Raw genomic sequence first — 24,916 nt, forward strand, 5'->3', positions numbered from 1 at the left:
AACCAAACGTCCCTGTCAGGTCTTGACAATCTAAGCTTGAAGTCTAACTGTTGGGCATAAAATCAAAAATCAATTCTTTATCATCATCTGGTAAACAAGTAATAAGGATGCTAACCAGGCAATCCAAAGGTTAAAATCACTATAACTTTTCTTGTTGATAAACGATCATTCCCCAGTTTACCTGACTCTTATTTGGTACACACAAAATTTGGTACACAAAAAGGAAGTTGCAGGGCATGCTGGGTTGTCTTTTTGCTGCTCTACTTTGCCCTCAGACTTAACTAATTCAAACTGTTTGGCTGAAGCCTCTTTCCCTCCTGTTTTCCCCTCCAGCAGCTCTGTTCCTCTCTGATTGGCCAATATTTCTCATGCTGAGACAATGCACTTTCTATAGTAAAGGGCAGGCAAATCAGGCAGAGGAGAGTAAGGGAGGAAATTACGTCAGGATTGGCTTCAAAATAGCCACAGCTAAAATGGGAAATGCTAAGAAGGACTTTCTCTTTTTTTCTGTAGAAGAATCACTAAAATCATAACGTGGACAGTGCAATATATATGTTATGTAACTAGAGCAAGTATTTCTCTACTTATATATGTGGTTTTTTTTTCTGAGATAGTATGGCTGACAGCTCCTCTATAAGACTTCTGGAAAGGGACAATGAATGTGTTGGAAGGACATGTTCCGGACCAACAAGGGCTATGCTAGCAGGGGCTTACCTACAAGTCATGGGACACCACAGAAAAACTTTGATGGGGGCCGCGCAATGTTCACAACCCGTCCTTTGCCTCCCCTTGCTGACTCTCACAGCCTGGGGGCCCATCTTACAAGGCTTATGAAACAGGTGTGGCCATCAGGATCTTTACACTTGTGTAGCCACAAAAACACCTGATCTGAAGTATCAGAGAAAGGAATGGTAAATCGCTAGGCCTCCCTCACAACCCTCTGGGCCCCCGAGGGCTGCTCCCCCCTAGTTACACCCCTCTATGCTAGCCTGTAGAGCAGTGGTCCTCAAACTAAGGCCCACGGGCCGAATGTGGCCCCCTGAGGCTTTTTTACTGCCCCCCCCCCTCCCACACACACACACACACACACACACAAAAAAATGTATTACTTATAGATGCGGTCAGCTACTTCTTTAAATATTGGTGGTCTCATCCACATGGAAGCCAGAAAGCAGTAATTCGCTGGTTTTCAATCAAATTCCACATCAGGTGACACTGCTGTCCAATTGGACTGCAGGTTGTCAACTGGGTATGCTTCACTGTCTGGCCTGCAAAGATTTCTACATCATTTTATGTATACTCCGGCCCCCCAGCAGTCTGAAGTATGTTGACCCGGCCCTCGACCCAAAACGTTTGGGGACCCCTGCTGTAGAGGAACAGGAATCAGAAAACATGGACCTAGTGGTCAATATTGTCTGTACCAAATAAAATTTGTCAGACATCGGGAAACAGGCTTTTTGTTACAATTAATTTTTCCCTCGATCCTCCTAAACCATGCAAGGAGCATTGCTGTGCATTATCTTTTCAGTCTACTATAGGAAATCTTGGGGTTCCCACAACCCAACAGGGCCCCCTGTATTCCTACTCATGCAAGCCCTACCACATACATTGGGTCACAGTTTACCAACGATTCTCATAAGGACCCACAGCGTGGCTCTTGTGTTAAGTCCTTGGGTGGAACAGTGCAGAAGGTGACTGGCTGTAAGCTATAGCAAGAACAATAGTGGTCAGATGAGCATTGTCAAACAATACAATCACTGAAGAAGCCACAGGCATTGCATGACACCTACGCTCACGCTATGCTGTCACAAGAAACAATCAAAAATAATAATTTTGGGCAACAAAACTTTGTAATATGTACACAGCCTTAGATGAACGATCCTGTATAATTATAGATACACCAGCAGCTCTGGATGGATTCCTGTCTCACAAAGGCAAAAAGGAATGTATTGTTGCATCAGGTGTGCTGAATTTCAGGCAAGGACAAAGTGATCACATGCAATTACTGCTGGTTTTCAGAGGCAACACTGAACTTTACATGATGCCATTTTAACAGTACTACAGGAGGAAACCTTTAATGCAGGTTTTAGAGCTACATATAGACACAAGTTTTCTATACCAGACACTGTTATTCGTGACAGTCCCAGCCTAAAGCAGTACAAATACTCAGACATCATAAGTGACCCACTAAAAACCAATTGCTACTGTATTGTTAGGCTACCGTTGCCCCCACAGCGGGCGGAGTGCCTCCTCTCATCCTCCCAACCCTATCCCCTCCACAGACAAGACCATGAAGCTCCGTAATAACTAAGCACAATAAAATCACACATGATAATGGTAGGAATTTTAGAGGACAAGAAAAGGAGGAGCCACGCAAAGAAGTGATCTAAGAACACAGAAGCAGGGCCAGGAGGGCTGTAGATAACTGTGATTTGGAGGTTAGAGGCACAATATAGTCGGACTGCATGGACTTCAAAGGATGGGCCTGCAATGCACATATGGCTTTCCATATGTGGCTGCGAAAGGGTTAAAAGGATAGGAAAATCTCAAGAGACGCAAGCTGTGGAAAGGATAAAAGTGTGGGTGAAAATGTTCAGCATACTGCTGACAGCAGGAGCATGTAGTGTAGGTTCAATACTGGTCTATTGCTGGTTGATCTTGTTGTACTTTTAGCAGCCCTGCCTGCGTTAGCTCAGGGCATCCTCAGCCGCCTAATCTCTGACTACCTAATGCAACCCAATGCAGAGTGAGTGCAGGGATCAGTTTCATATTTACCTGATCCGGGCACTGGATCAGCTCTCCTCTTCCTCCACTCGCAGCGCTGTAATCCCGACATCCTCTTCTGGATCCTGATTGGGAACCAGAAGGAGATGTTGGCATCACAGCGGTCGCTCAGTGGAGGAAGATGGGAGCTGACAGAGTAAGAGGAGAGCCGATCCAGCGTCCAGAACAGGTAAATATGTAAGGGCTCACTTCAACTCTGATTAGTCTGCTTTTGGGGAATTGTGGGCCTGCAGCGCACATATGGTTTTCCACATGTAGCTGCTAGAGGGTTAAAAGGACCAATGTATTTTAAAGGTTAATGCAAAATTGATTGAGGTTTAACCTCCTTGGCGGTAACCCCGTGTGTGACACGGGGTAAGCCGCCGGAGGGTGCCGCTCAGGCCCTGCTGGGCCGATTTACATAATTTTTTTTTTGCTGGACGCAGCTAGCACTTTGCTAGCTGCGCCAGCACCCCGATCGCCGCCGCCGCGCGCCCGATCGCCGCTATCCGGTGCGGCGCGCCCCCCCCCCCCCCCAGACCCCTGCGCTGCCTGGCCAATCAGTGCCAGGCAGCGCCAAGGGGTGGATCGGGTCTCCCAATGACGTCCCGACGTAGCTGACGTCGGCGACGTCATTCCGCCCCGTCGCCATGGCGACGGGGGAAGCCCTCCAGGAAATCCCGTTCTTTGAACGGGATTTCCTGATCGCCTATCGCCGGAGGCGATCGGCGGGCCTGGGGGGATGCCGCTGAGCAGCGGCTATCATGTAGCGAGCCCTCGGCTCGCTACATGATTTAAAAAAAAAAAAAAAATTTAAAAAAAACTGCTGCGCTGCCCCCTGGCGGTATTTTTCATACCGCCAAGGGGGTTAACTGACCTAATAGCTCAGTCATATACTAAATGCTGATAGCCTCTCATTAGCTCAACTGAGTATAGACTGACTTCAGGTGTGAACTGAAGACTAAGCCTACTAAAAAAGGACACCTTTCTAGTGCAGCTTCCCTTGTCCTAACCTTTCTCAATAACTATCTTTGAAAAAAAAGACCAAAAAAAAAAAAAAAAAAGATAGCGCTCTATAAAATATATGTCAATCTGTATATTGTCCTGTCCAGGACAGGTCTTACCTGATTCAATTGTGTCTGTTTGCAGAAACCAGCCAGAGAAGGCATGTGCCCCTTTCAGGCCAGCCAGGGATCAAGCTCTCACCGAGGTGGCCAGATGTAGAGTCTCCCAAGGGAGGCAGCACAGACTCCTGGTCATCCTCCTTCGCCTATATTGGGACTGCCTTTACGCACCTCCAAAGGGGATCTTTCCAAATCCCATACTTTTGCCTACCTTTGAAAAAAAGGTATGCGCTAAGCGTGATAAAATTGAGGGCTGACTTACTGAGAGGATGCCCAGACTGCCAGATGAGTACAGAGATATAGTGATCAATGCAAATAAGGATGTTAAACTGATTGTCAAATTCAGCCAGATGTCCTAAAAAGTAAATAGACGCTAAAACTACTTCATCTTACTGAGAAAACAATGCAGAAAAGAGTTCAAAGGTTCAAAGAGTCATAACTTTGGTTTGGTTTGCAGTTCAGCAAAGGAGATTTTACATGAGAATGTCAATGCTGTCGTTTAGAATTCAATCTTAAAGGGATACTGTAGGGGGTCGGGGGAAAATGAGTTGAACTTACCTGGGGCTTCTAATGGTCCCCCGCAGACATCCTGTGTTGGCGCAGCCACTCACCGATGCTCCGGCCCCGCCTCCGATTCACTTCTGTAATTTCTGACTTTAAAGTCAGAAAACCACTGCGCCTGCGTTGCTGTGTCCTCACTCCCGCTGATGTCACCAGGAGTGTACTGCGCAGGCACAGACCATACTGGGCTTGTGCTATACACTCCTGGTGACATCAGCGGGAACGAGGACACGGCAACACAGGCGCAGTGGTTTTCTGACTTTAAAGACGGAAATTCCAGAAGTGACCCGGAGGCGGGGCCAGATCATCGGTGAGTGGCTGCGCGGGCACAGGATGCCTGCGGGGGACCATTAGAAGCCCCAGGTAAGTTCAACTCATTTTCCCCCGACCCCCCTACAGTGTCCCTTTAAAATAAAGTCCTTAAACTGAAAATATAAAAATGAAACTCCATTTTATGTTACTAATGTTCTATCTACCATTAGTAATACACCTACATTATCTCATTAAGTTTATTTTATGTTCAATTTCTGGATTGGGGGTTTGGTCAGTCTGCCGAGAGGGAGGTGTCTAGCTGTGGGAACTCAAACAGCATCAGCAAAGGATTTTTTGACTTGGCAGATAGGTAAAGATACAGTTACTGATGTCAGGGGACACCAGCACATGTTCAACTGAAATCATGAAGAACACACATTTCATACAACAGTTATCTAAGGTGCACACCAATGTTTAGGCTTCTGACAAGTGGGTGACCAATGGGATCTCCACTGTTCCTGGAAATTCCCTTCTACAAGATGACTCATCTCCCTGCACCAGGGAAAACACTCTGTCAAGGTTAATTAAAACATGCTCCCTGACTTTGAAAGTGTGACTTGCCACTTAAATTATTTATCAAAGGCTTCCTTTTAAGCTCTTATTTATATAGGTCATCTGGCGAGTACAGCTATAATGCTAACCTTCCACTACACTGCTTATGGAACTAATGTTCTTTTCCTGTGAGATCGGCTGTGTCTTCTGAAGTAGCTAAATGTGGTGCTGCCATCCTTATTTGCAGCCAATCCTCAAAGCGCAGTTCCAGGTCTGCACAGTAAAAATCTACACAATAGCATGCCTTGATGGGAGAAAAAGCTTTTCATGCAGATGTGAATATTTCTTTCATTACCAATCATGGCAGCACGGTGGCACAGTGGTTAGCACTCTTGCCTTGCAGTACTGGGTTCCAGGTTCAAATCCCAGCCAGGGCACTATCCGCATAGAATTTGTATGTTCTCCCTGTGTCTGCAAGGGTTTCCTCCAGGCATTCTGGTTTCCTCCCACATCCCAAAAACATACAGATAAGTAAATTGGATTACCCCTAAATTGGCCCTAGACTACAATACATAACAGTGGCAAGAAAAAGTATTTCAACCCTTTGGAATTACATGGATTTCTGCACAAATTGGTCATAAAATGTGATCTGATCATCTAAGTCACAACAATAGACAATCACAGTCTGCTTAAACTAATAACACAAAAACAATTAAAGGTTTCCATGTTTGTTTTTAACACCCCATGTAAACATTCACAGTGCAGGTGGAAAAAGTATGTGAACCCCTAGACTGGTGACATCTCCATGAGCTAATTGGAATGAAGGTCAGCCAGCTGGAGTCCAATCAATGAGATGAGATTGGATGTGTTTGTTGCAACTGTCCTGCCCTATAAAAACACACACCAGTTTTGGGTTTGCTTTTCCCAAGAAGCATTGCCTGATGTGAATGATGTCTCACACAAAAAAGAGCTCTCAGAAGACCTAAGATTAAGAATTGTTGACTTGCATAAAGCTGGAAAGGGTTATAAAAGTATCTCCAAAAGCCCTGCAGCTCATCAGTCCATGGTAAGACAAAATTGTCTATAAAGGGAGAAAGTTCAGCACTGTTGCTACTCTCCCTAGGAGTGGCCGTTCTCTTAAGATGACTGCAAGAGCACAGCGCAGAATGCTCAATGAGGTGAAGAAAAATCCTAGAGTGTCAGCTAAAGACTAACAAAAGTCTCTGGCATATACTAACATCCATGTTAGTGAATTTACAATACGTAAAACAAAGGGTTCGCATAGTTTTTCTTGCTACTGTACACTACACAATATAGACAATTTACTATGGTAGGAATTTGATTGTGAGCCCCTCTGAGGGACAATTAAGTGATAAAGCAAACTCTGTACAGAGCTGCGGAAGAGGTCGGCTCTATATAAAATACTAAATAACCACCATCATGCCAGTAAACACAACAATAAAATTTGCAATCAACAAGCAGTGAAATGTTAATTTAGCACTTGCAAAGACGACACAGCAAAGAACCATTAGAACTTTAAGTATGGAAGTCCAGGCAAAAATATAATTACAGCAATAGACACTAGGTTGCAAGGCCTGTGACATAATGCTGGGCATACACGGGTCAATCCGGTGGCCGATTAGCCGCCGGATCGACTCCCGCCGCGTCCCCGCTCGTCCACGCATGCACCCGAATCGATTCCCGCTCGTCCCAGACGGTGCTTCTTATCTTCCGCTCGATTCGCCCCTATTGTCCGCCCGCGGGTATCGAGCGCGGAATCGATCCCCGCGATGATCCGACACGTCTGATATTATCAATCGAGCCATCAGCGGCTCGATTGATAAGGTAGCGTCGAGCCGCGTATGCCCAGCATAACTCAGCGTCCTCCATGCAAACTGTCCTGTCTCAACAAGAAATGAATCACTGCTGTCAACACACTCCTACAGGGTTTTCCCTCTGTCACCTGACACCCATAGCATACGGTGGCTGAATTAGGACTTCCTTAGCCCAGCATTAGGCCTGGTTTCAACTATATACCGCAGGTGGGTGTGCGATCGTTCAACACACTGCAGTGCCAATCCCATCCAGTTACAGAGAATGGTACAGCAAAGTACTGCGGAACAGTAACCATGCGGAAATACATTATTACACTTCTGATTCCTACACCACACATTATACATGTGTGAGTTTTTTTGTTGTTGTTAATGCTGAAGGCTGCACACAGACCAGGCATCAGAGTAAACCAATCACACACAGCTGGCTGCAGCAATTCCTGTCTGTGATCAGCATTAAAATCACAAATACCTGTCACACTGCAAAGCATGTTTAAGCCATGGGAGCACTCGCTTGTGGTGGGTCCATGGGTAATACACAGGAGGCTAGTAACAGCCACCTGGCAATCAATTGATTTTGTCCAAAAATCTATCGAAAAATATCGATTGGACAGGACAGAAGATCTAAGTCGATTGGGGCAGAGAAGAAGTGGCAGTAGATCGACAGTCCATAGCATTGCATCAAACAGTGCTACATAGTTCAAACTATTTTTAATAGCTCCCCTACAGCAGTGTTCCTCAGACCTGTCCTCGTGACTCCCCAATGGTGCATGTTTTGCAGGCAGCCTCACTTATGCACAGGTGGGGTAATTAGTGTCTGAGCTACATGGAATCCACCTAGCTGAAACACTAATTACCCCACCTGTGCATAGGGGAGGTTGCCTGCAGTACATGCACCATTGGGGAGTCACAAGGACAGGTTTGAGAAACAGTGCCCAACAGGAATAAATTGAAAATTGATTCTTTTCGGAGAGGAATTGATTGATTTGCCCCACTGGGTGCCAATCTATAAGTGTATGGCCAGCCTACAATTGCTTCAGTTGTGCGCTTTGGTTCTGAGATAACCAATACAGGCGCTTCCATGTGATTCTCATAGTAGCAGTTGCCCTGCCTCTATCACCTGCTACAGCCCATTCACACACTATAATAATGCTTAGAAACAATGCTTTTCATGGATAAAGAGAGGTAAGATAAAACACTGATAGCTACAAACTTTCCTCCTGTAGCAATATAATAATATAAGAGGCAGTATTCAAACTACAACAGATGCCAATTTGTGAGCTTCCCTCTTCCAATGTATATAAATTAGTCATTTACTCACCAGATTTAAACAGCAGGATTTATTCCACAGTCATCAATGCAGCAATAAGGCGACCGGATATAACATAATGCACCGGAAAAGCTTAATCCTCATGCGATGGGATTCGGTAACACAATTCTTGTAATAGCTGCAGAAAGAGATGGCAGATTTCAGCATAGCATATATCATAAGCTCATTAGATGCAAATAGGCATTCGCCGAGTGTAAACCAGTCATCTGGCTGATTCATAATACATAATTATGTGTACAGACCTCTCTAATCCCAGGACAGATAACTGGTAGACAGCTTAAAACTTCTGAATTTCAGCTCAAAACATCTAAGCAGTTATACAGGCGATGTTCCAATATTCTAGCATTGAGACATTATAACCACTTACAGAAACTGTTCGATAAAACACTACAAGCCATCTGCAATTTAGGTCACAGACATCAAAATGTTCTAAGCCAGGGTGTCTTAAGGCCAATGACATGAATTCTCACTTAGCAACAGACTGTTGGCCAGGAATTACAAGGCTATAGCTGAGGTTCCCTGGCGTAGCATTGGCAGCTTCACATCCATGCATTGTTCTGTCACTGGGGACTGAATGTCTGCAGCGGATGAAGAAACACACTGCTCTGCTGCAAGTGAATGTCGCAGCACGTTGGCTAACATGGAGGATTTGGGGCAATTTATCCTGGGTAAAAACATTGCCAGCATGGGAAATGTAGCCTGGGCGGCATAGGCCGAAACGGACATGGGTCAATTTTTTTTTTAAATACCCAAAGGACAGAGGGATATGGAGGCTGCCATATTTATTTCTTTTTAAAGCAGGATTGGGAGCCTCAAAGTCAAATTCCATTTGCCCACTGCTCTGTATTTATTATGCAGGCTGCAACCTAACCCTGCATTGCAAGCATTCCAATCTAATCAATGTTTCTGCTGTAGTAAATCTTATCTCAGTCAGCCTGGCTCTATCTGGTACATTGCCAAAGGGAGATCAAAGAGAGGGAAGCTTGTCACCCCCCCTTCCACATTCCTGCTCCTCACTGATTGGCTGAGGGCAGTTCAGTGTGAAGCTGCTGAAATCGATCTATGCTGTGCTCACATGTGTTTACAAAGTGAGCTAGACATGACAGTGCAGTTTATAGGAGGACAAAAAAAAGAGAGAGAGTAAGGGAGGAAATGACATCAGGATAGGCTTTAGTCAAAAGCAGTAAAAATGGAAAATGCCTGAAACAGTTTTCTCTTTATTTACTATATAACATTCACTGAAATCAAAAAGTGGACAGAACAGTACATATACTAAGTAGAAGTATTTATCTACTTATATGTGTTTTGTTCCTGGGATAGTAGGAATGTCCCTGCTGCTTTAAACCATACCAGTTGCCTGGCAGTCCTGCTGCTCTCTTTGGCTGCAATAGTATCTGGATCACACACCTGAAACAAGCATGCAGCTTGCAACCGAAGCCTGACTAGATTAAGTCAGACTTCAGTCAGAAACATCTGATCTGCATACTTGTTCAGTGTACATGGCTAAAAGCATTAGAGGCAGAGGATCAGAAGGACAGCCAGACAACTGGTGGTGTTTAAAAGGAAATAAATATGGCAGTTCAGGTGTCCTTTAACTAGTCTTTAAATTGATCAATATTTTAAATAGATTTTTTTTCTTCTGACACATTAGAAGTCAGCTGTGTACTTGAGTTGAATATAAATAAATATTTGACTTGGTTTCTTGGCTAAAAAAAAGAAAAGAAAAAAAAATAATCTGGATTTTTATTGGAGTATGTGTGTTGATAAATTCATTTATGTCGAGAGATATTTACGGTTCGCTTGCAAAACCGATACTCCTGAAAAATAATCAACTTTTCATTTGCCACACTTATATCAAGCACTAATGAATTCTAGACAACATAGCTGAAATTGATCTACTAAATAAAAAAAAAAATATATATATATAAAAGTGTGCGTGCACATGCTCATATGGGCGCGCACATACACACACACACACACACACACACTTCAATCATTGCTGTACATAAGAAAGTAGGTTTATCATGCAATCTCAAATTTAAAATGCTCTCTTGGTAAGCTAGATGATACAGAAATGGGCTCTTATTATCGAAGTAACAAAAGTTGATTTAGGCAATACCTGTGATGACAATCTGTAGGCAAGTTTCACAAGATTACAAAAAATAAAGTTTCATCTTCAGGCATGGCACAGAACTGGATTTGAAATATACTAAATTGTTCTAAAATAGTTCACCATCATACCTGAAAAAGAAATGTAAGTTTTTAAAGGCTGCAATAAAACTATCTACAGGTACGGATTAACCCTTTCACTGCCATTAATGAGTTGGCTACCAAAAGCGCACCCATCATTAACAGCATCTGTTGAGATCTATCAGCTACTGCAAGCTTGTTTTAAAAAAACTTAAGGCCTGTACACACACAAAGAGGTGGGCGATAACGACCGCCTAAGCCAATAATCAAGCATGTGTACAGAGGCCCCGAACCGCCTACCATGCAAGTAATCTGCCCGGCGGATCTACTCACCCGAGGGACGGCCAACTGCTTTGGAGATGCCGCTCCTTCACCTGCCCCCCACCCTGCGCATTGCAACAGAACCAGTTGTCTGCTACACAGCTGATGTGCGTCTATACAGGCCGGCCAGTGATGTTGCTCAAGGGGATTGGGCCCTGATCGCACCAAAACCCCTACTGAATAGGTCCTGGGCTTACTAAATAGGAAGAGCCGAGATTTGAACTCAGGTCTCCTATGTCAGAGGTCGAGCCAAATTGCACTACTCAGTCAACTATTCAGAATACTTCTCCACATATTGTGGAGGGAAGTTATCATAGTACATTGAGATGGTAAAATTGGCAAGTCATTGACCCATGAAAATCAGATGTGTATACACACGCTAAGGCCATTGAGATACTCATTCAACAAGATCTTTATCAGCCTCCTAGGCAGAGAAAGCTGGAGCCTTAAAGTGAATGAGAACCGCATTTTACTTACCTAAGGAGAGGGAAGGCTCTGGGTCGTATAGAGCCTTCTGTCTCCCCTCTCAGTGCTCTCTATTCTGTGCTGGCTCCCCCCCCCCCCCGTTTCAATCCCCCATCGAAAGGGTATTTGAAAGTCTTCAGGAGCCGTGTACTCCCCTCCCGAAGACGTGCGGCTCCATACTGCACAGGCGTGAGCGTGCAAGAGTGCGTGCTTGCGCAGGTGCAGTACAGGGCCGCCCTTCTTCAGGAGCACGCGGGCTCCCTGAAGACTTCTGAAGCCTCCTTCGGCCGGATAAAGCAGGATTTGACTAATTTAGTCAAATACCGCTACCGGGTGAGCCAGGACCAGGAGAGGAGCCGGAAGGCTCTACAGGACCCAGAGCCTTCCCTCTCCTTGGGTAAGTACCTGTCTTTTTTTTTTTAAATACGGTTCCCATTCACTTTAATAGATCAGATCGGTCGGGAATGTGCCTGCCTTCTCTCAGAGCATTGAGAGAATTTGCTTGCCCAACACAGGGAGGTGGCACACAAAACCCTCATATCCATTAGTGTTTTGGGATCTTCCATTTGGGTATTTGCCAACCTGGTAAGTCCTGTTCTACACCTTTATAGCTTCCTTTCTCTTTTGCCCATTTCTACTTTTATTCTGCTACCATTTGTGCCTAAGACTCAGCATGATTCAACATGGTTTTCATTTTTTTTTTTTTATTTTAATGATATATCAACTTCAGAATCTTCTATGTGAATGTTCCTAGTCTGCTGCCACTCCTGGTTCTGGAATGTCTCAGACCTGGATGTGGGTGGGGCTAGGCACATGCTTAACAGATGTATACAGATGTAGTTCCGCTATGATTACACCAGTGTGGTCCAAAACACCACAGCTCTGTTTGCGTGGTGTACTTTTTGAAGATGGAACAATATTGTGCCCTACTTACAAGCGCAGATCTTTCTCCAGAATCCACTGTTCTATGCTTGGTCAGCCCATAACCAGCACTACTGGCTTTTGTGGGGATTTGAGTGGTAACTTTTCTTCTAAATTCAAGCCAATCAGTTTAATGTACCAGACAAGATAGAATTTGCACAGGCATTGTGAACGTTACATTTATAAATGGATCAGCCAGTAAGTTGTGTGCAATGCGGGGTAATAGGAGACTCGCATCTAGCAAATCTTTTATCCCCAGGAAGTAACTCGGCTTCCAACTGAGTAAAATGACTGCCACCTAACCAAAGCTGAAACCAGTTCTGGACAGAGGCCCATGTCTAGTCTACAGTGTCTAGTCATGGAAACAAGGCAGGATTCATTTCTGTACAGCCAGGCCAAAAATGCTAAATCAGATTATTAAAAATGGTTTCCATTATCCTGAAATGTAGATCCTGCTCAAGCTTTTGAGCTGAACAGAGGAACTGAAAAGAGAAAAGTGGGGGCGTAACTAGACTTAATAGGGCCCCCCTGCAAAAATGATAGCATAGGGCCCCCTTTGTCCCCGAACCCCATGGGATTGGGGGCCGGTGAATGGCAGCAGCGAGTGTTCTGCTGTAAAGCAGCCTCTGGAAGCAGGAAAAAAAAAAAAATTACACACGCTCTTGCACACGGTTTTTGTGAGTGAATGGGAATGTTTCTTTGCTAACTGGCTGCACCTGAGGTTGGGAAGAGGGAGGTGGGAGGGGACCCCAAAGCCTCTGGGCCCCCATGCAATGGCAGGAGCCGCAGGGGTGATTGCTACGCCCATGTAGAGGAGAGTAATGGGAGATCACACACTGGCAGAGATTGATGCTAGCAATGCACAATTTTTCAATTAATGACACTCCGTTCAATTAACAACAACAACAACAAAAGTTTAGGTTTTGATAAAAAAAAAAAGGCAATTTTTGTACTGCTTTCCCACGAAGAAGAGTAGCAGGGAATCCGTGGCAGCATTGCTATCTACTGCATCAAGTGGTATAAGGTTAGTGGTTGCTAGACAGACTTTCACTTTTTTTTAATTTAAATGCGATCAAAATAAAAAAAATCAAATCTACATCTCTTGTGGTTGGTAAAGTACGCCACTTCCAGGGTATTACCAACCAACTCTTCCACTGCCTCATGACACCAATTCTTTGCTCACTGCACTAGTCACTCATAAAATGGAGAATTCTCTTCAAGACTGGCCTACTAGCATTCAAATCCATACAGAATACAGGGCCTGGCTACATGAAGAAGAATTATTATTTAGCATTTATACAGCACCAACCTCTTCCGCAGCGCTGTACAGAATATATATTGTCTTGTCACTTAACTGTCCCTCAGAGGGACTCACAATCTAATCCCTACCATAGTCATATACAATATATCATGTATGTATCGTGTAGTCAGTGTATGTATCGTAGTCTAGAGGGAAGCCAATTAGCCTATCTGTATGTATTTGGGATGTGGAAGGAAACAGGAGTGCCCAGAGGAAACCCACACAGACATGGGGAGCACCTCCAAACTCCTTGCAGATAGTCCCCTAGTATTTCCAAACACCAATATATTGTAAACAAATTTCCATGTTTCATCACAGAACACCTTTCATACTAGGAAAATTCCAGACTAAACCTAGCCATAATTGCTTATGTGACTAATTAAAAACTCACACGCCACACCACTGTTCAAACGTATAATTTGCTTCAAGGTCAGTTGTGAAATTGATCTTTGCACTTTAGAAGGCCACTCAGCAGCAGGCCAGCCTGCCAATTAGTTGCAATAAAGTTACTGTAACTTTCCTTCAGCAGCAATTATGAAAGGAAAGGAGAACGTGTGGTGTCGGGGTCAAGCCCTGTGCCAGAGTCAGCAAACTCCATCAGGTGAATGGCACACGGACAGCCATGTACTGCTGAACAGAGCCGTGTACACAAGCATGAAGAGGCTTCTCATAGATTCCACCATTACTAATATACAATAATTGCATCTCCTTGCCTATCACACACCTAGACAACAACATTTTAAAATATACTCAGGAAGGTCTTTTGCAGAAATCTACGGGTTTAGACTTACCGGTAGTTTACATTTTAAAAATATTGGAAGCCAGTCCACCAGTGAGAGATATTTCTGTTAAGGCTGAATACTTATGTAGATCATTCATCTCTCAGGGCTATGGCCCGCTAGAGTGATTTTAGCAGCATTTTGGGATCGCCAACGATCACTGGCTATGCCAAAAGCGCTAGGCTAATGAAAGTCAATGGAGGCAAACTTATGGGAAGAATTGGGATAAGGGAAATTGCAATTGCGGGTCCTGCCACATTTTTGGAGCAGTTGTGCTCCAATACAAAAGACAGTACCACTGCAAAAATCACTTTTCAATCGATGTACAAAGCTATTTTGCAGCGCTTTTACTATCCAGAACCACCTGCTGTACCCAGAAACCTTTGCATCGTTAATCACAATCTCACTGCAAACGTAAGCACTAAAATAAAATCACTTCTAAAATTGGCAGAAATCACTGTACAAGTAGTGGGTCACCAGCCAAGACCATTACTTCTCAATAGGAAAAAAAAAATGGTACACTCCCTTGTGTTCCAGCTTGTACTATTACTATTCAATAGGACAATTAGCAGTAGTAGTTCATTCACTTGCATTGCAGCTGCATACTGTTATTTCTCAATGGGAAAAGGAGGGGGTTGTCCTTGGTAAGCAGCAAGGTCTGGGTGCTGCATCATCGGCAATAACCTTTGCATCAACCCATATCAGGCGCCAATAGAAGTGTGTTAGGATTAGAGGGTAGGTAAAGGATAGATTAGCTTTAGCTTTTAGGGTTAGGTGATTAGGTGCCTGGAAGGGGACCACATTGTGAGGGTAAGTTTGGCTTTTAGAATGGGTTAATGTTGGAGCCAGGAGGTTAGAGTGAAGTGACTGTTGGAGAGGATTAGGCATCAGGAAAGTGGATAAACCATTAAAGTACACCTAAAAGGAAAAAGATAGGGGACTACCATATTTATTTTCTTTTAACCTCCTGGGCGATACAATAAAACTCGCCAGGGGGCGGCGCAGCACATTTTTTTAAAATTATTATTTTTTTTTTAATCATGTAGCTAGCCTAGCGCTAGCTACATGATAGCCGCTGTGCAGCGGCATCCCCCACCCCCTCCGATCGCATCCGGCAATCAAAGCAAACAGGAAATCCCGTTCAGAATGGGATTTCCTGTTTGGCTTCCCCCGTCGCCATGGCGACAATCGGGATGACGTCATCGACATCAACGACGTTGTGACGTCAGAGGGAGTCCCGATCCACCCCTCAGCGCTGCCTGGCACTGATTGGCCAGGCTGCGCACGAGGTCTTGGGGCGCGGCACGGCGGGTAGCGGCGAATCAGCGCGGAGCGTCGGCGATCGGTATATACATGCAGCTAGCAACGTGCTAGCTGCGTTCAACAACAACAAAAAAAATTATGCAAATCGGCCCACCAGGGCCTGAGAAATTCTCTGTGGCGGCATACCCCGAGCTCAGCTCGGGATTATCCCCCAGAGGGTTAAACCATATCGGTTGCTTGTCAGTCCTGCTCATCTCTTTGGCTGCAATGTTGTCTGAACCAAACCAGAAACAAGCATGTGCCTAATCTAGTCAGAGCACCTGATCTGCATGCTTGTTTGGGGTCCATGGCTAAAAGTATTAGAGGCAGAGGATCAGCAGGGCAGTCAGGCAACTAGAATTGTTTAATAGGAAATTCATACGGCAGCCTCCATTTCCATCTCAGTTCAGGTGTCCTATAAAGGATCAGCAGGGGAAAGACACCAGAAATCACTGCAATGCTCAGTAATCATCTAGGCCAGGGCTTTTCAACCTGTGGTACACGTACCACCAGTGGTACTTTGCTGTTGGCCAGGTGGTACATTCCAAGTATACCTGCTACTTAATTGCCCTGACGCTTGTCCTGCTCCCGTCCTGCCTCCACAAAGTTCGGCTACCCCTCGCAGCCCGCCGTCACTGTGCACCGTTCGCCTGGCTGTCTCTTCACTGCGCCTAGGTTACCACCGATCTGAGGTCTGAACTGTATTACAAAGGACAGCACACTGAGGAGCAAGCAAGGGGGAACCGAACACTGTGGTGAGTCACTGCCCAGCTCTCTGGTGGTGGGGGAGGCTATCAGTATTGAAGTGTGTGTGTGTGGGGGGGGGGGGGGGGGGGGGGGGGGGGGGGGGGGGGACTGGATATGCTACCTATATTGGCAATCTACCTACAGACTGCCAATAATGGCAATCTGATTTTAATCCTTTTCCCCACCAATGCCTCCCGCTATTCCCCTCCCATATGCCCCCCCCCCCTTCTCTTAAAGTGTACCTGTAAGAAAAAAAGTGCCCAGAGAGGAGGAAGATTCTGGATCCTAAAGAGGCTTCCCCCTTCCTCCTCAGTAGAGGGGATCCAGCGCTGGAGCCCCTCAAAGATCTCCTTGTTTGTGTGAGTGCACCCGCAGTAGTGGCTCTCTGCTCGGGCTCCGATGGAAACACACAAGTCTGATCGGGTTATATCTATTGCACAGGCACACTGGTGGTACTTGAAAATTTTCAGGTGATAAAAGTGGTACAGTGAGTGAACAGGTTGAAAAGCCCTAATCTAGGCAAACTGGTACAAAAACAGCTGATAGACCAGGCATGGGCAAACTCAGCCCCCCAGCTGTTACGAAACTACAAGTCCCACAATGCATTTGCCTTTATGAGTCATGACTGTGGTTGTCAGACACATGCAATGCATTGTGGGACTTGTAGTTCCTTAACAGCTGGAGGGCCAAGTTTGCCCATGCCTGCGATAGACTCATCTGTTCCTTTCAGTCAAATGTCAGATCAGAGAAACAGGACCTGAAATGCCAAGACATTATGTACTGGGATGTAAAACAACACAAACTTCACTGTGCATTGGGTCAATGTTTAAAGCTGTGGGTATGTCCAAGGACAAGTCTGTTAGATCTGGGACTGTCCCATGAAATCAAGAGCAGCTGACAAGTAGGCCCATGTAAGCTGGCAGCTGCCTGTTGCAGTATACAGGTCACGTTCTGAATCCACATAGGGACTGTCAGAAGCACAGTCCCTGAGGGGAGAAAACTTGTACGTGCATGCGATGTTCTGACACTTATATCTGAGAATAAACATGAACCACCAATGCTGTGAAATACACACTGCCAAATGTATTGCTCAACGTGGTTTCTAAAATATAGCTTGAACTTTTTTTTTTTTTTTTTTTTACCAAAGAGGCACAACCATAAAATCACAGTGTAATTATAACATAGGTCAATGTTTGCATTAGCGTCATCAGAACTCAAAGACATTCACACTATATGTGGCGCATCGAGTCGCAGTATTCTCACCTACCGCAGCTTGTTCTGCGACCTATGCAAGTCTATGGAGACTTACACACTATTGCAGCACAATGCAACAGAAATACCTGACGCAAACTCTGCAGCGCGCTGCCGCATTATCCAAGCCTACCGCCCGGATTATGCAACAATTTAAGTCTATGCCGATGCAGTTAGTGTAAACGATTGATCACAGTAGCGGCACGCATGCGCAGAGCAATGGTAATTTAACGATGTACTTACTGTCCAGCAGGGAGTACGTGACCGAGTGGGGGCAGCGCTACGCATATTACCCTATTGGTGCACTAAGCCGCAGGGTAATATGACAGAGGACATTGTGTGGTGTCCTGCCCCCCAGGCTCTTCTGCCACAGGACGATCACACCGCATATTGGGCTCAATTCACTAAAGTGTGAGAACTTTATCACGTGCGGTTTTTACGTGAAAAGCGCACGTGATCGCGCGCAAACCTTCGCTAATTATGCGAAGTAACGATGTTCGCATGCTAACCTTTTCGTGTGGCAGCTGGCGTGATAACTGCTGTGATAGCAGTTATCACACTTTAGTGAATTGAGCCCATTGCGTGAAACTAGCCAAAATCTTTATCAAAATCATAATCTGTTTAGGATACCATCAGTTACATTTTATTCTATACCAGCAGCAGCTCGTGTCACCAGCCTGGGATGTCACACAGCCACAGACCTTACCATACGGCTGGGATAAATAGACAGGTTTCCACAGCAACAAAACTGTTACTGCATTTTTATCAACCGACAGTTATTTAAGGTAAGATCTTACTTTACAATTGTAAACAAAAGGGAAGCCGGTAATCATAGGTCAGACCAGAGACGTAGTTATGATTGTATAGCTGACACACTCTGAAACTGTTTCAACAATAAACTTATCCTAAAATAGCTGTTTAAGGTTTTAAAGAGGAGCTTCACTAAAAGATAGTAGTAGGAGAAAAAAATAAAAGATAGATCAAGAAATGATTGAAATTCACTGTGTAATTTGTTTATGTTGTTCAATACTTAAGGTGAACCAGAGATGAAAATAAACTCATGAGATAAACAACTTGATCTGTCCTACTCCTAAAATGACTCTCAACTATCTCAAGGTTTTATTTTATGTATAAACATTTACAAAAGCAGGTTTAATGTTTCATAGTCTCTGATGAATTGCAGTGTCTCAAGAGTCCCAGAGTGAAAATACATGAACTATTGACCTTTTTATCTTTCCCTCTCACAGTAAGAAGCCCAGGCATCTGCTTAGGAAAGTGTTTTGTAGCTGTAATTTGTTATCAGTTAGCCGAGTGAGTCTTGACTGGAGAAAAATGGTCAGTTCCATAGCCAATTATAAACTCTTTCAGGCAGTGAAGAAAAAGAAAAAAGGAGCGCAGCATAAGTGTCTGTATGCTTGCCACTGTATGTACACATGTCTATCTCGCCATGTCACATGTCATCTCCGGTACACTTTAAGCCTGCGGGTCATCATCTTTACTGCTGGCAGACGGAAAAAAAAAAAAAGAAAAAAAAAGAAAGACTGCACCAACTGCCATTTCATATAAACAACAACAACGTGATAGGCTAATACACACAAACAAATATTGTGTATACACACACACACAGAGATTCTTGATTGGCAGTTGTTACAGCTGTTATTTCCTACAATGCAACAAGGTTTAGGGCTGGCTCATATTGGGGCGATTCTTCAGCGCTTTGCTGATCGCCGGTGATCAGCAAAGCGCTGCTACAATGTATCCCTATGGGTACATTCACACTGCAGCCGTTGCGATTTCGATCAATCACAAACACGCTGCATGCAGCGTTTTGGGGGTGATTGTTCCGTGATTCTCGTTCTATTGAACGGCAATCACAAGCACAATTTGCGCTGAATCGCAAGATTTGAACCACGCTGAATTGCGGAGCCGACTGCAACCAAAGCGCCAAGTGTGAACCGGCCCTTACTGGGAGAAAACAGTCAGAGTTATCTCACTGTGGGAGGGGTTTAAGTACAATATCAGCCATACAGACATCCCCGATCTATTCAAGAAAAGGTAATGATTTCTCGTAGGAAAGGAGGCATCAGCTACTGAGTAGGATGAAGTTCAATCCTGGGTTACAGTTCCTGTTAAGAAGTTACTTTACTTTACTGGTTTTCCAAACAACAGCTGAAGGACCCCATAGAGGATGTCATTTTACGGCCTGTATGATGCTAAATGACTGGCTTCCAACTGTAGCACATGGGTGATATGTAGTGGAGGCTTATGGAAGATTCACATATCTAGCTGTAGTCTTGCTAATGTTTTCCAGAGCAGATAATAGACAACCCACCGCTATCTGTAGGTATCAGAGGGCTACAAGTAGTACATTAGCAATGAAGGTTGTGGTAAATATAACGGCCACCTTTACAACCGCACCACACAAAATATAGGAGCAGCTACTGTGTACCAATATTCAATGTGCAATTGTCCCAAACAACACAGAGCTGCTACATGTGCTTTATTCACAAACAACTAGGTATAAATACCATGGCTGGGTAATACCAAAATTATTTTTTATTGGATTTTTATAGTGCCAACATATTATGCAGCATTTTACAATGAACAGGTTACAGACAACACAATACAGGTAATGAACATTTTACACATAATATAGTAGATTACTATTGTACCCTGTCATTATGAAAAGCCAAAGAGTCACAGTTAAAACTACTGCAATATACCACATTAGAATAGAATACACAAGGTATGTAAAGCAAGTGTGTGAATCCTAAATCATAATACTGTAACTATGCTTACTTACATAAAGTTTTTCACAAGTAATCTGAAAACAATTTAAACACCAATAAAGGAAATGGTTACTTCATGCGTGAATGTAGAAATACAACACTTGTAAAACAACCAGCAATATCCACTGAACGTCTGTAATACTGCTATAAATACTATAAAAGGTACCTCAGTATCCACGTGATTGTTGGCATACTGCACATAGGGCGTGTGACATCACACTTGCGCTCCATGTGCAATACCCAGCAACCACGAGGGGCGCCAATGAGGAGGAAAGGAGGAAGAAGTGTGCAAAAACACTGGCAGACACTGGGGTGACAGCAGTAAATTATTATGCATGGGCACTGGGGGGGGGGGGGGGGGGGGGGGTAGGGGCATCTAATATTGGGGGGCAGCGGACAAGGGAGGTGAGGTAACGTCACGAGGCCAATTCCCAAAAGATTTCATGCTGAAATTAGTTCGGAATCGGCCTGCGGTTTACTGCAGCCAACAGATCGCTCTCCAATCAGAGAGAGATCTGTCTCTTGGTCAATTGGCTACCAAAGCCGTGTGATGTACCTTTATGGCAGTCCTGTCTGTAGACGTACAGACGTATAATAACCACAGTCAACACAAAGCATACTGGAGTCATCTATTCATTAGTCTGGAATACACTCCACAGTGATGCCACGTTCTAGCTCTTCAGTCATATATTCAAAAGAACTTCAAAATACATGAATTCAAAAAAATGGTATGCCTCCATTTCCATTAACACCAGTTCAGCGCAGAGAAAGGCTGCCTTGGCCACGGGTGGCACTATACTTTAATATAATGGTGTACTGTACACAATTCTATTATCTTGGTCTCTATATTTGTATTACATTACTAGATTGTACAGTTCATTGTAAAAGGCTTTTACATCACAGTGACATTCATTTCTCACTGAAGTAGTGTAGTGGGGGTGTCTCAGCACCTTGCAGGGAAAAAAATAATAATAACTTTAGTTTTTAATTAATTTTTGTTATAAAAACCTCCTCCAGCATATGGAAATTTTGGGCATGTGGGCTTGGTTCGCGGGGGCGTGCGGGCTGTTTGGCGCGGGTGTGCTGGGTGGTTGGCGCGTGGGGTGCCGTTCGCGGGCTTTTGCGCGCGTGGGGTGCCGCGATTCGCGCGGTCGCGGACTATTGCAAACGCGTTTTGCCGCGGTCGCGTGGGTCGCGGCGTTTTGCGCGCGCGGGAGGCCGCGGGCGGTGCTTCGCGTGCTGGCTGTTTGCCGCACCCGTGCTGGACGGTTTGCGCGGCTTTGTGAATCAGGCCCATGGACTGTTGATTTTTGAACATTATATAAATACCTTCAAATGCAGCTGAACACTGCATTTGCATATTTACCATCTCCCATTTTAGATCGGCAGTCTAGATCCTTAAATTAGGTTAAATTTACTTTTTCGAAAAATCGTTTTTCTGATTGATGGATCTATCGAATCATTCGATCGTTTTCATTTAACCCAGTGGTATGTATACTATTGGGATATAAATGTATAATGCATAAGTATTCATTGTATTAACCTATAACGCTGTCGATATAGTTATACTGAGGAGCTCTTTCACTATTGTAGGCACTTTTATTGGCCTGATGAAGCGGGCTTGGACCCGCGAAACGCGTTGCCTGTGCTAAATAAAAATCTTTTGTCATATACAAGGATTTCGTTATTGAGGTAAGCCACCTCATATTATTTCCTCGATTTTAAGCTGTTTTTAGATGCTTTTATTTCAACCAGGGCGCCTCTTTACCTTCAATTGTGCATTTCTCACTGAAGGCTGTTTACTTGCCTTTGCAACGACATTTATTTCACATTGAAGTCTATTTATGTACCATTCTTTCTACTGGAAACACACAAAAGGGTAATTCAAGAACGCTAGCAGGAACAATGGCAATTCTACTTGGAATTGCTCTATCAGCCTCCGCGAGACGCTTGAGCATTTGTCAACACTGATACGTGATATGGCTGAACGGTTCATGCAGACATCACAGGCTTAAAGGAGGTCACAGATGACAACTTCCACTTACTCATTAACGGTAATTAAAAATGAAATTAGCAGAAAACATCCACCCTCCCCTTCAGTAGATTGCACTTGGCAAGGGCACATATTTGTATGTGTACTGAAGTGTGGCTAAAATGTCTTAGGGCTCGTTTCCACTACACACGGTGCGATCCTCACATCGCACCGCAACTAAACTACTGCCAATGTAAGTCAATGGAAGTGTTTCCATTGATGCAAAATTATCCAACGCTATGCGGCGCGGGGGAAAATTATGGATAGCATGCTGCAGATTTCCGCAGCACGCATCCAAGTCCCCATAGCCGTTAACAGGAAGCCACATGCGGTTGTTCGGACAACAACCATAAGTACCTGTGGGGAGATGCAAGGCGATGTGGCGATCGCTTTGCATCATAAAAGCCAGTGGTAACGAGGACTAAAAAAAAAAAAAGATTTTTTTAAACTTGGAATAATGATTTTAGACTTGTTATAAATATTGGACTGGACCCGGCAGTAGAATATCGTCAATGCTGCTGATACTGTACTATCGCTTCATCTAACTTCGCTTTGACAGCTACCCTCCCTCTACCTACGGTACTCCTAACACTAGCCCATCAAAATACCGAGAGCCGGGATTTTGAGAATATCCTTTTTTACCTAAATTGATCAAAGCTAGTGGTGGAGGTTTCTGAACGATATTCAATTAGATTACTGAATATCAGTGGTGCATGCCAGTAAAAAAACTTCTATCCCTATTCATTTTTATATTATCAAGGAAAAAGCAAAAAAAAGTTTCCCTTATTGGATATCTCGCAGCTTTTGGAACCAAGAAAAAAAAGGGACACCAAGACCTGTCTCTGCCACCCCCTTAGACCTGCCCCAATTTTGCATGCAGCTTGACAGCCCCCCCCCCCCCCACACACACTTTCCCCTATACAGTTCCCTGGTGTCTAGTAGTACCCCCTCCCCAAGATAGTTTCCATGGCAATGTTTAGTGCCACCCCCCCCTAATATAGCTTCCCTAGCAACATTTAGTGGCCCTACTACTGTATGTATATACCTTCCCTAGAGTGGGAGGAAGAGGGATGGAGGAGGGAAAGTGGGTGGGTGGGGTGGATCACCCCGCATCCCCCCCCCCACCCCCACCCCACCCCCCCCACCCCCCAGCTACCTTGGGCGGTTATGGTTCGGTGTTAGGAAGTGGAATGTTTAAGGTAAACGGTTAGCACGGGGGTTTTAAGGTTTGGAGTGGGGGGTGATTAGGTTCTGTGTGAGGATTAGCTGTAGTAAAACATTGTTAACATATACCTGTATTTTACTAACAAGAATTTACTGTTAAATAGTAGAATAATGGTACAGATATTCTACTATCGGCTATATCCCTGCACCTAAATTTCCTGGCGCCTTTATTTTGCATATGCAATTTGGTGCCTTGTTTCAACAATAAACATAAGGCCTATAGTATAAGAACCACAGAACCACAGTGAGCAGCACCGAGCATTGGCTCTCCTCAGGCCGAATTTGATAAACAGGCTGTACTTCTCATCTGTATGTAAATTAATCATTCATTTCACCCAGGTGGCTGAACTATAAAACAAAACAAAGCAGTACAGCGATGACAGGAGAGCCACTAGACACATCTGGTGCTGCAGATTATCCTCTGGTTCAAGGTACTCTGGTTCAAAGGCAGCTGGCTGGGCACCCAAGAAGCCCAGTTAAAACCTGCATTTTAATTATTAATTGTGTTTACATGTCTGTTCTTCGGTGTACAATTAGCAGCTAAAAGCTCTTCAAGTAAGACAGGACTCAAAAGCATAGATTCATTCAAATTATATAATCATAACAGGAAACCATGATAGTGTTTACATAATAGGAATTTTATAGCAGAATGTAAGGGTGTAAACAGAAAACATGTAAATCATTAGAGTGATTAACATTTTATATGAAGGTAGACGCTTTAGATAACTACTGGTAGTCTTAAAGTGGAACTGAACTCTTGCACAGAACAGAAGGAAAACATCGAAATGCACCCTCTATGTATTTAGAGAGAGTTTAGCCCGTCTAATTCCCCCTCATTTGTGACCAGTCATCACTGTAATTTGATCTCTCAGCTGTGTCAGTTCAGGAATCTCCTCTGCCATTGCAGATATGCTAATTTGTAGACACAGGATGTTACCAATATGTCTGCTTCCATGAGGCCTCTTTCCCTCCAAGACGTTGCATTTTAGGGGACGTTATGGTCGCATGGTGGTGTTGAAGTTGGATGTCAGATTGAGCCGCGTTATGTGGCTCTCAAAGCAGCCGCTCCAGGATAGTGATGGGAAGTCCAGATCTTTTTAAGGACTCGGATCATTCGAATCAGATCATTGAAAAGATCCGGATCTTTGAACCGAATCATTTGAATCATTTTACTAGGGAAG

General features: G+C 44.3%; 1 protein-coding gene across 5 annotated transcripts in view; it reads right to left on the reverse strand.

The window, feature by feature from the left end:
• OSBPL3 (oxysterol binding protein like 3) overlaps positions 1 to 24,916 on the reverse strand; it is a 277,877-nt gene that overhangs the window by 212,292 nt on the left and 40,669 nt on the right. For all 5 annotated transcript variants that reach the window (XM_068236035.1, XM_068236040.1, XM_068236038.1 and 2 more), the window contains exon 2: positions 8,406 to 8,532. The gene's annotated coding sequence lies outside the window, so the exon portion shown is untranslated. The remainder of the gene's footprint in view (positions 1 to 8,405; positions 8,533 to 24,916) is intronic.

Source organism: Hyperolius riggenbachi, chromosome 5, assembly GCF_040937935.1.
Source record: "Hyperolius riggenbachi isolate aHypRig1 chromosome 5, aHypRig1.pri, whole genome shotgun sequence".
NCBI lineage: Eukaryota > Metazoa > Chordata > Amphibia > Anura > Hyperoliidae > Hyperolius > Hyperolius riggenbachi.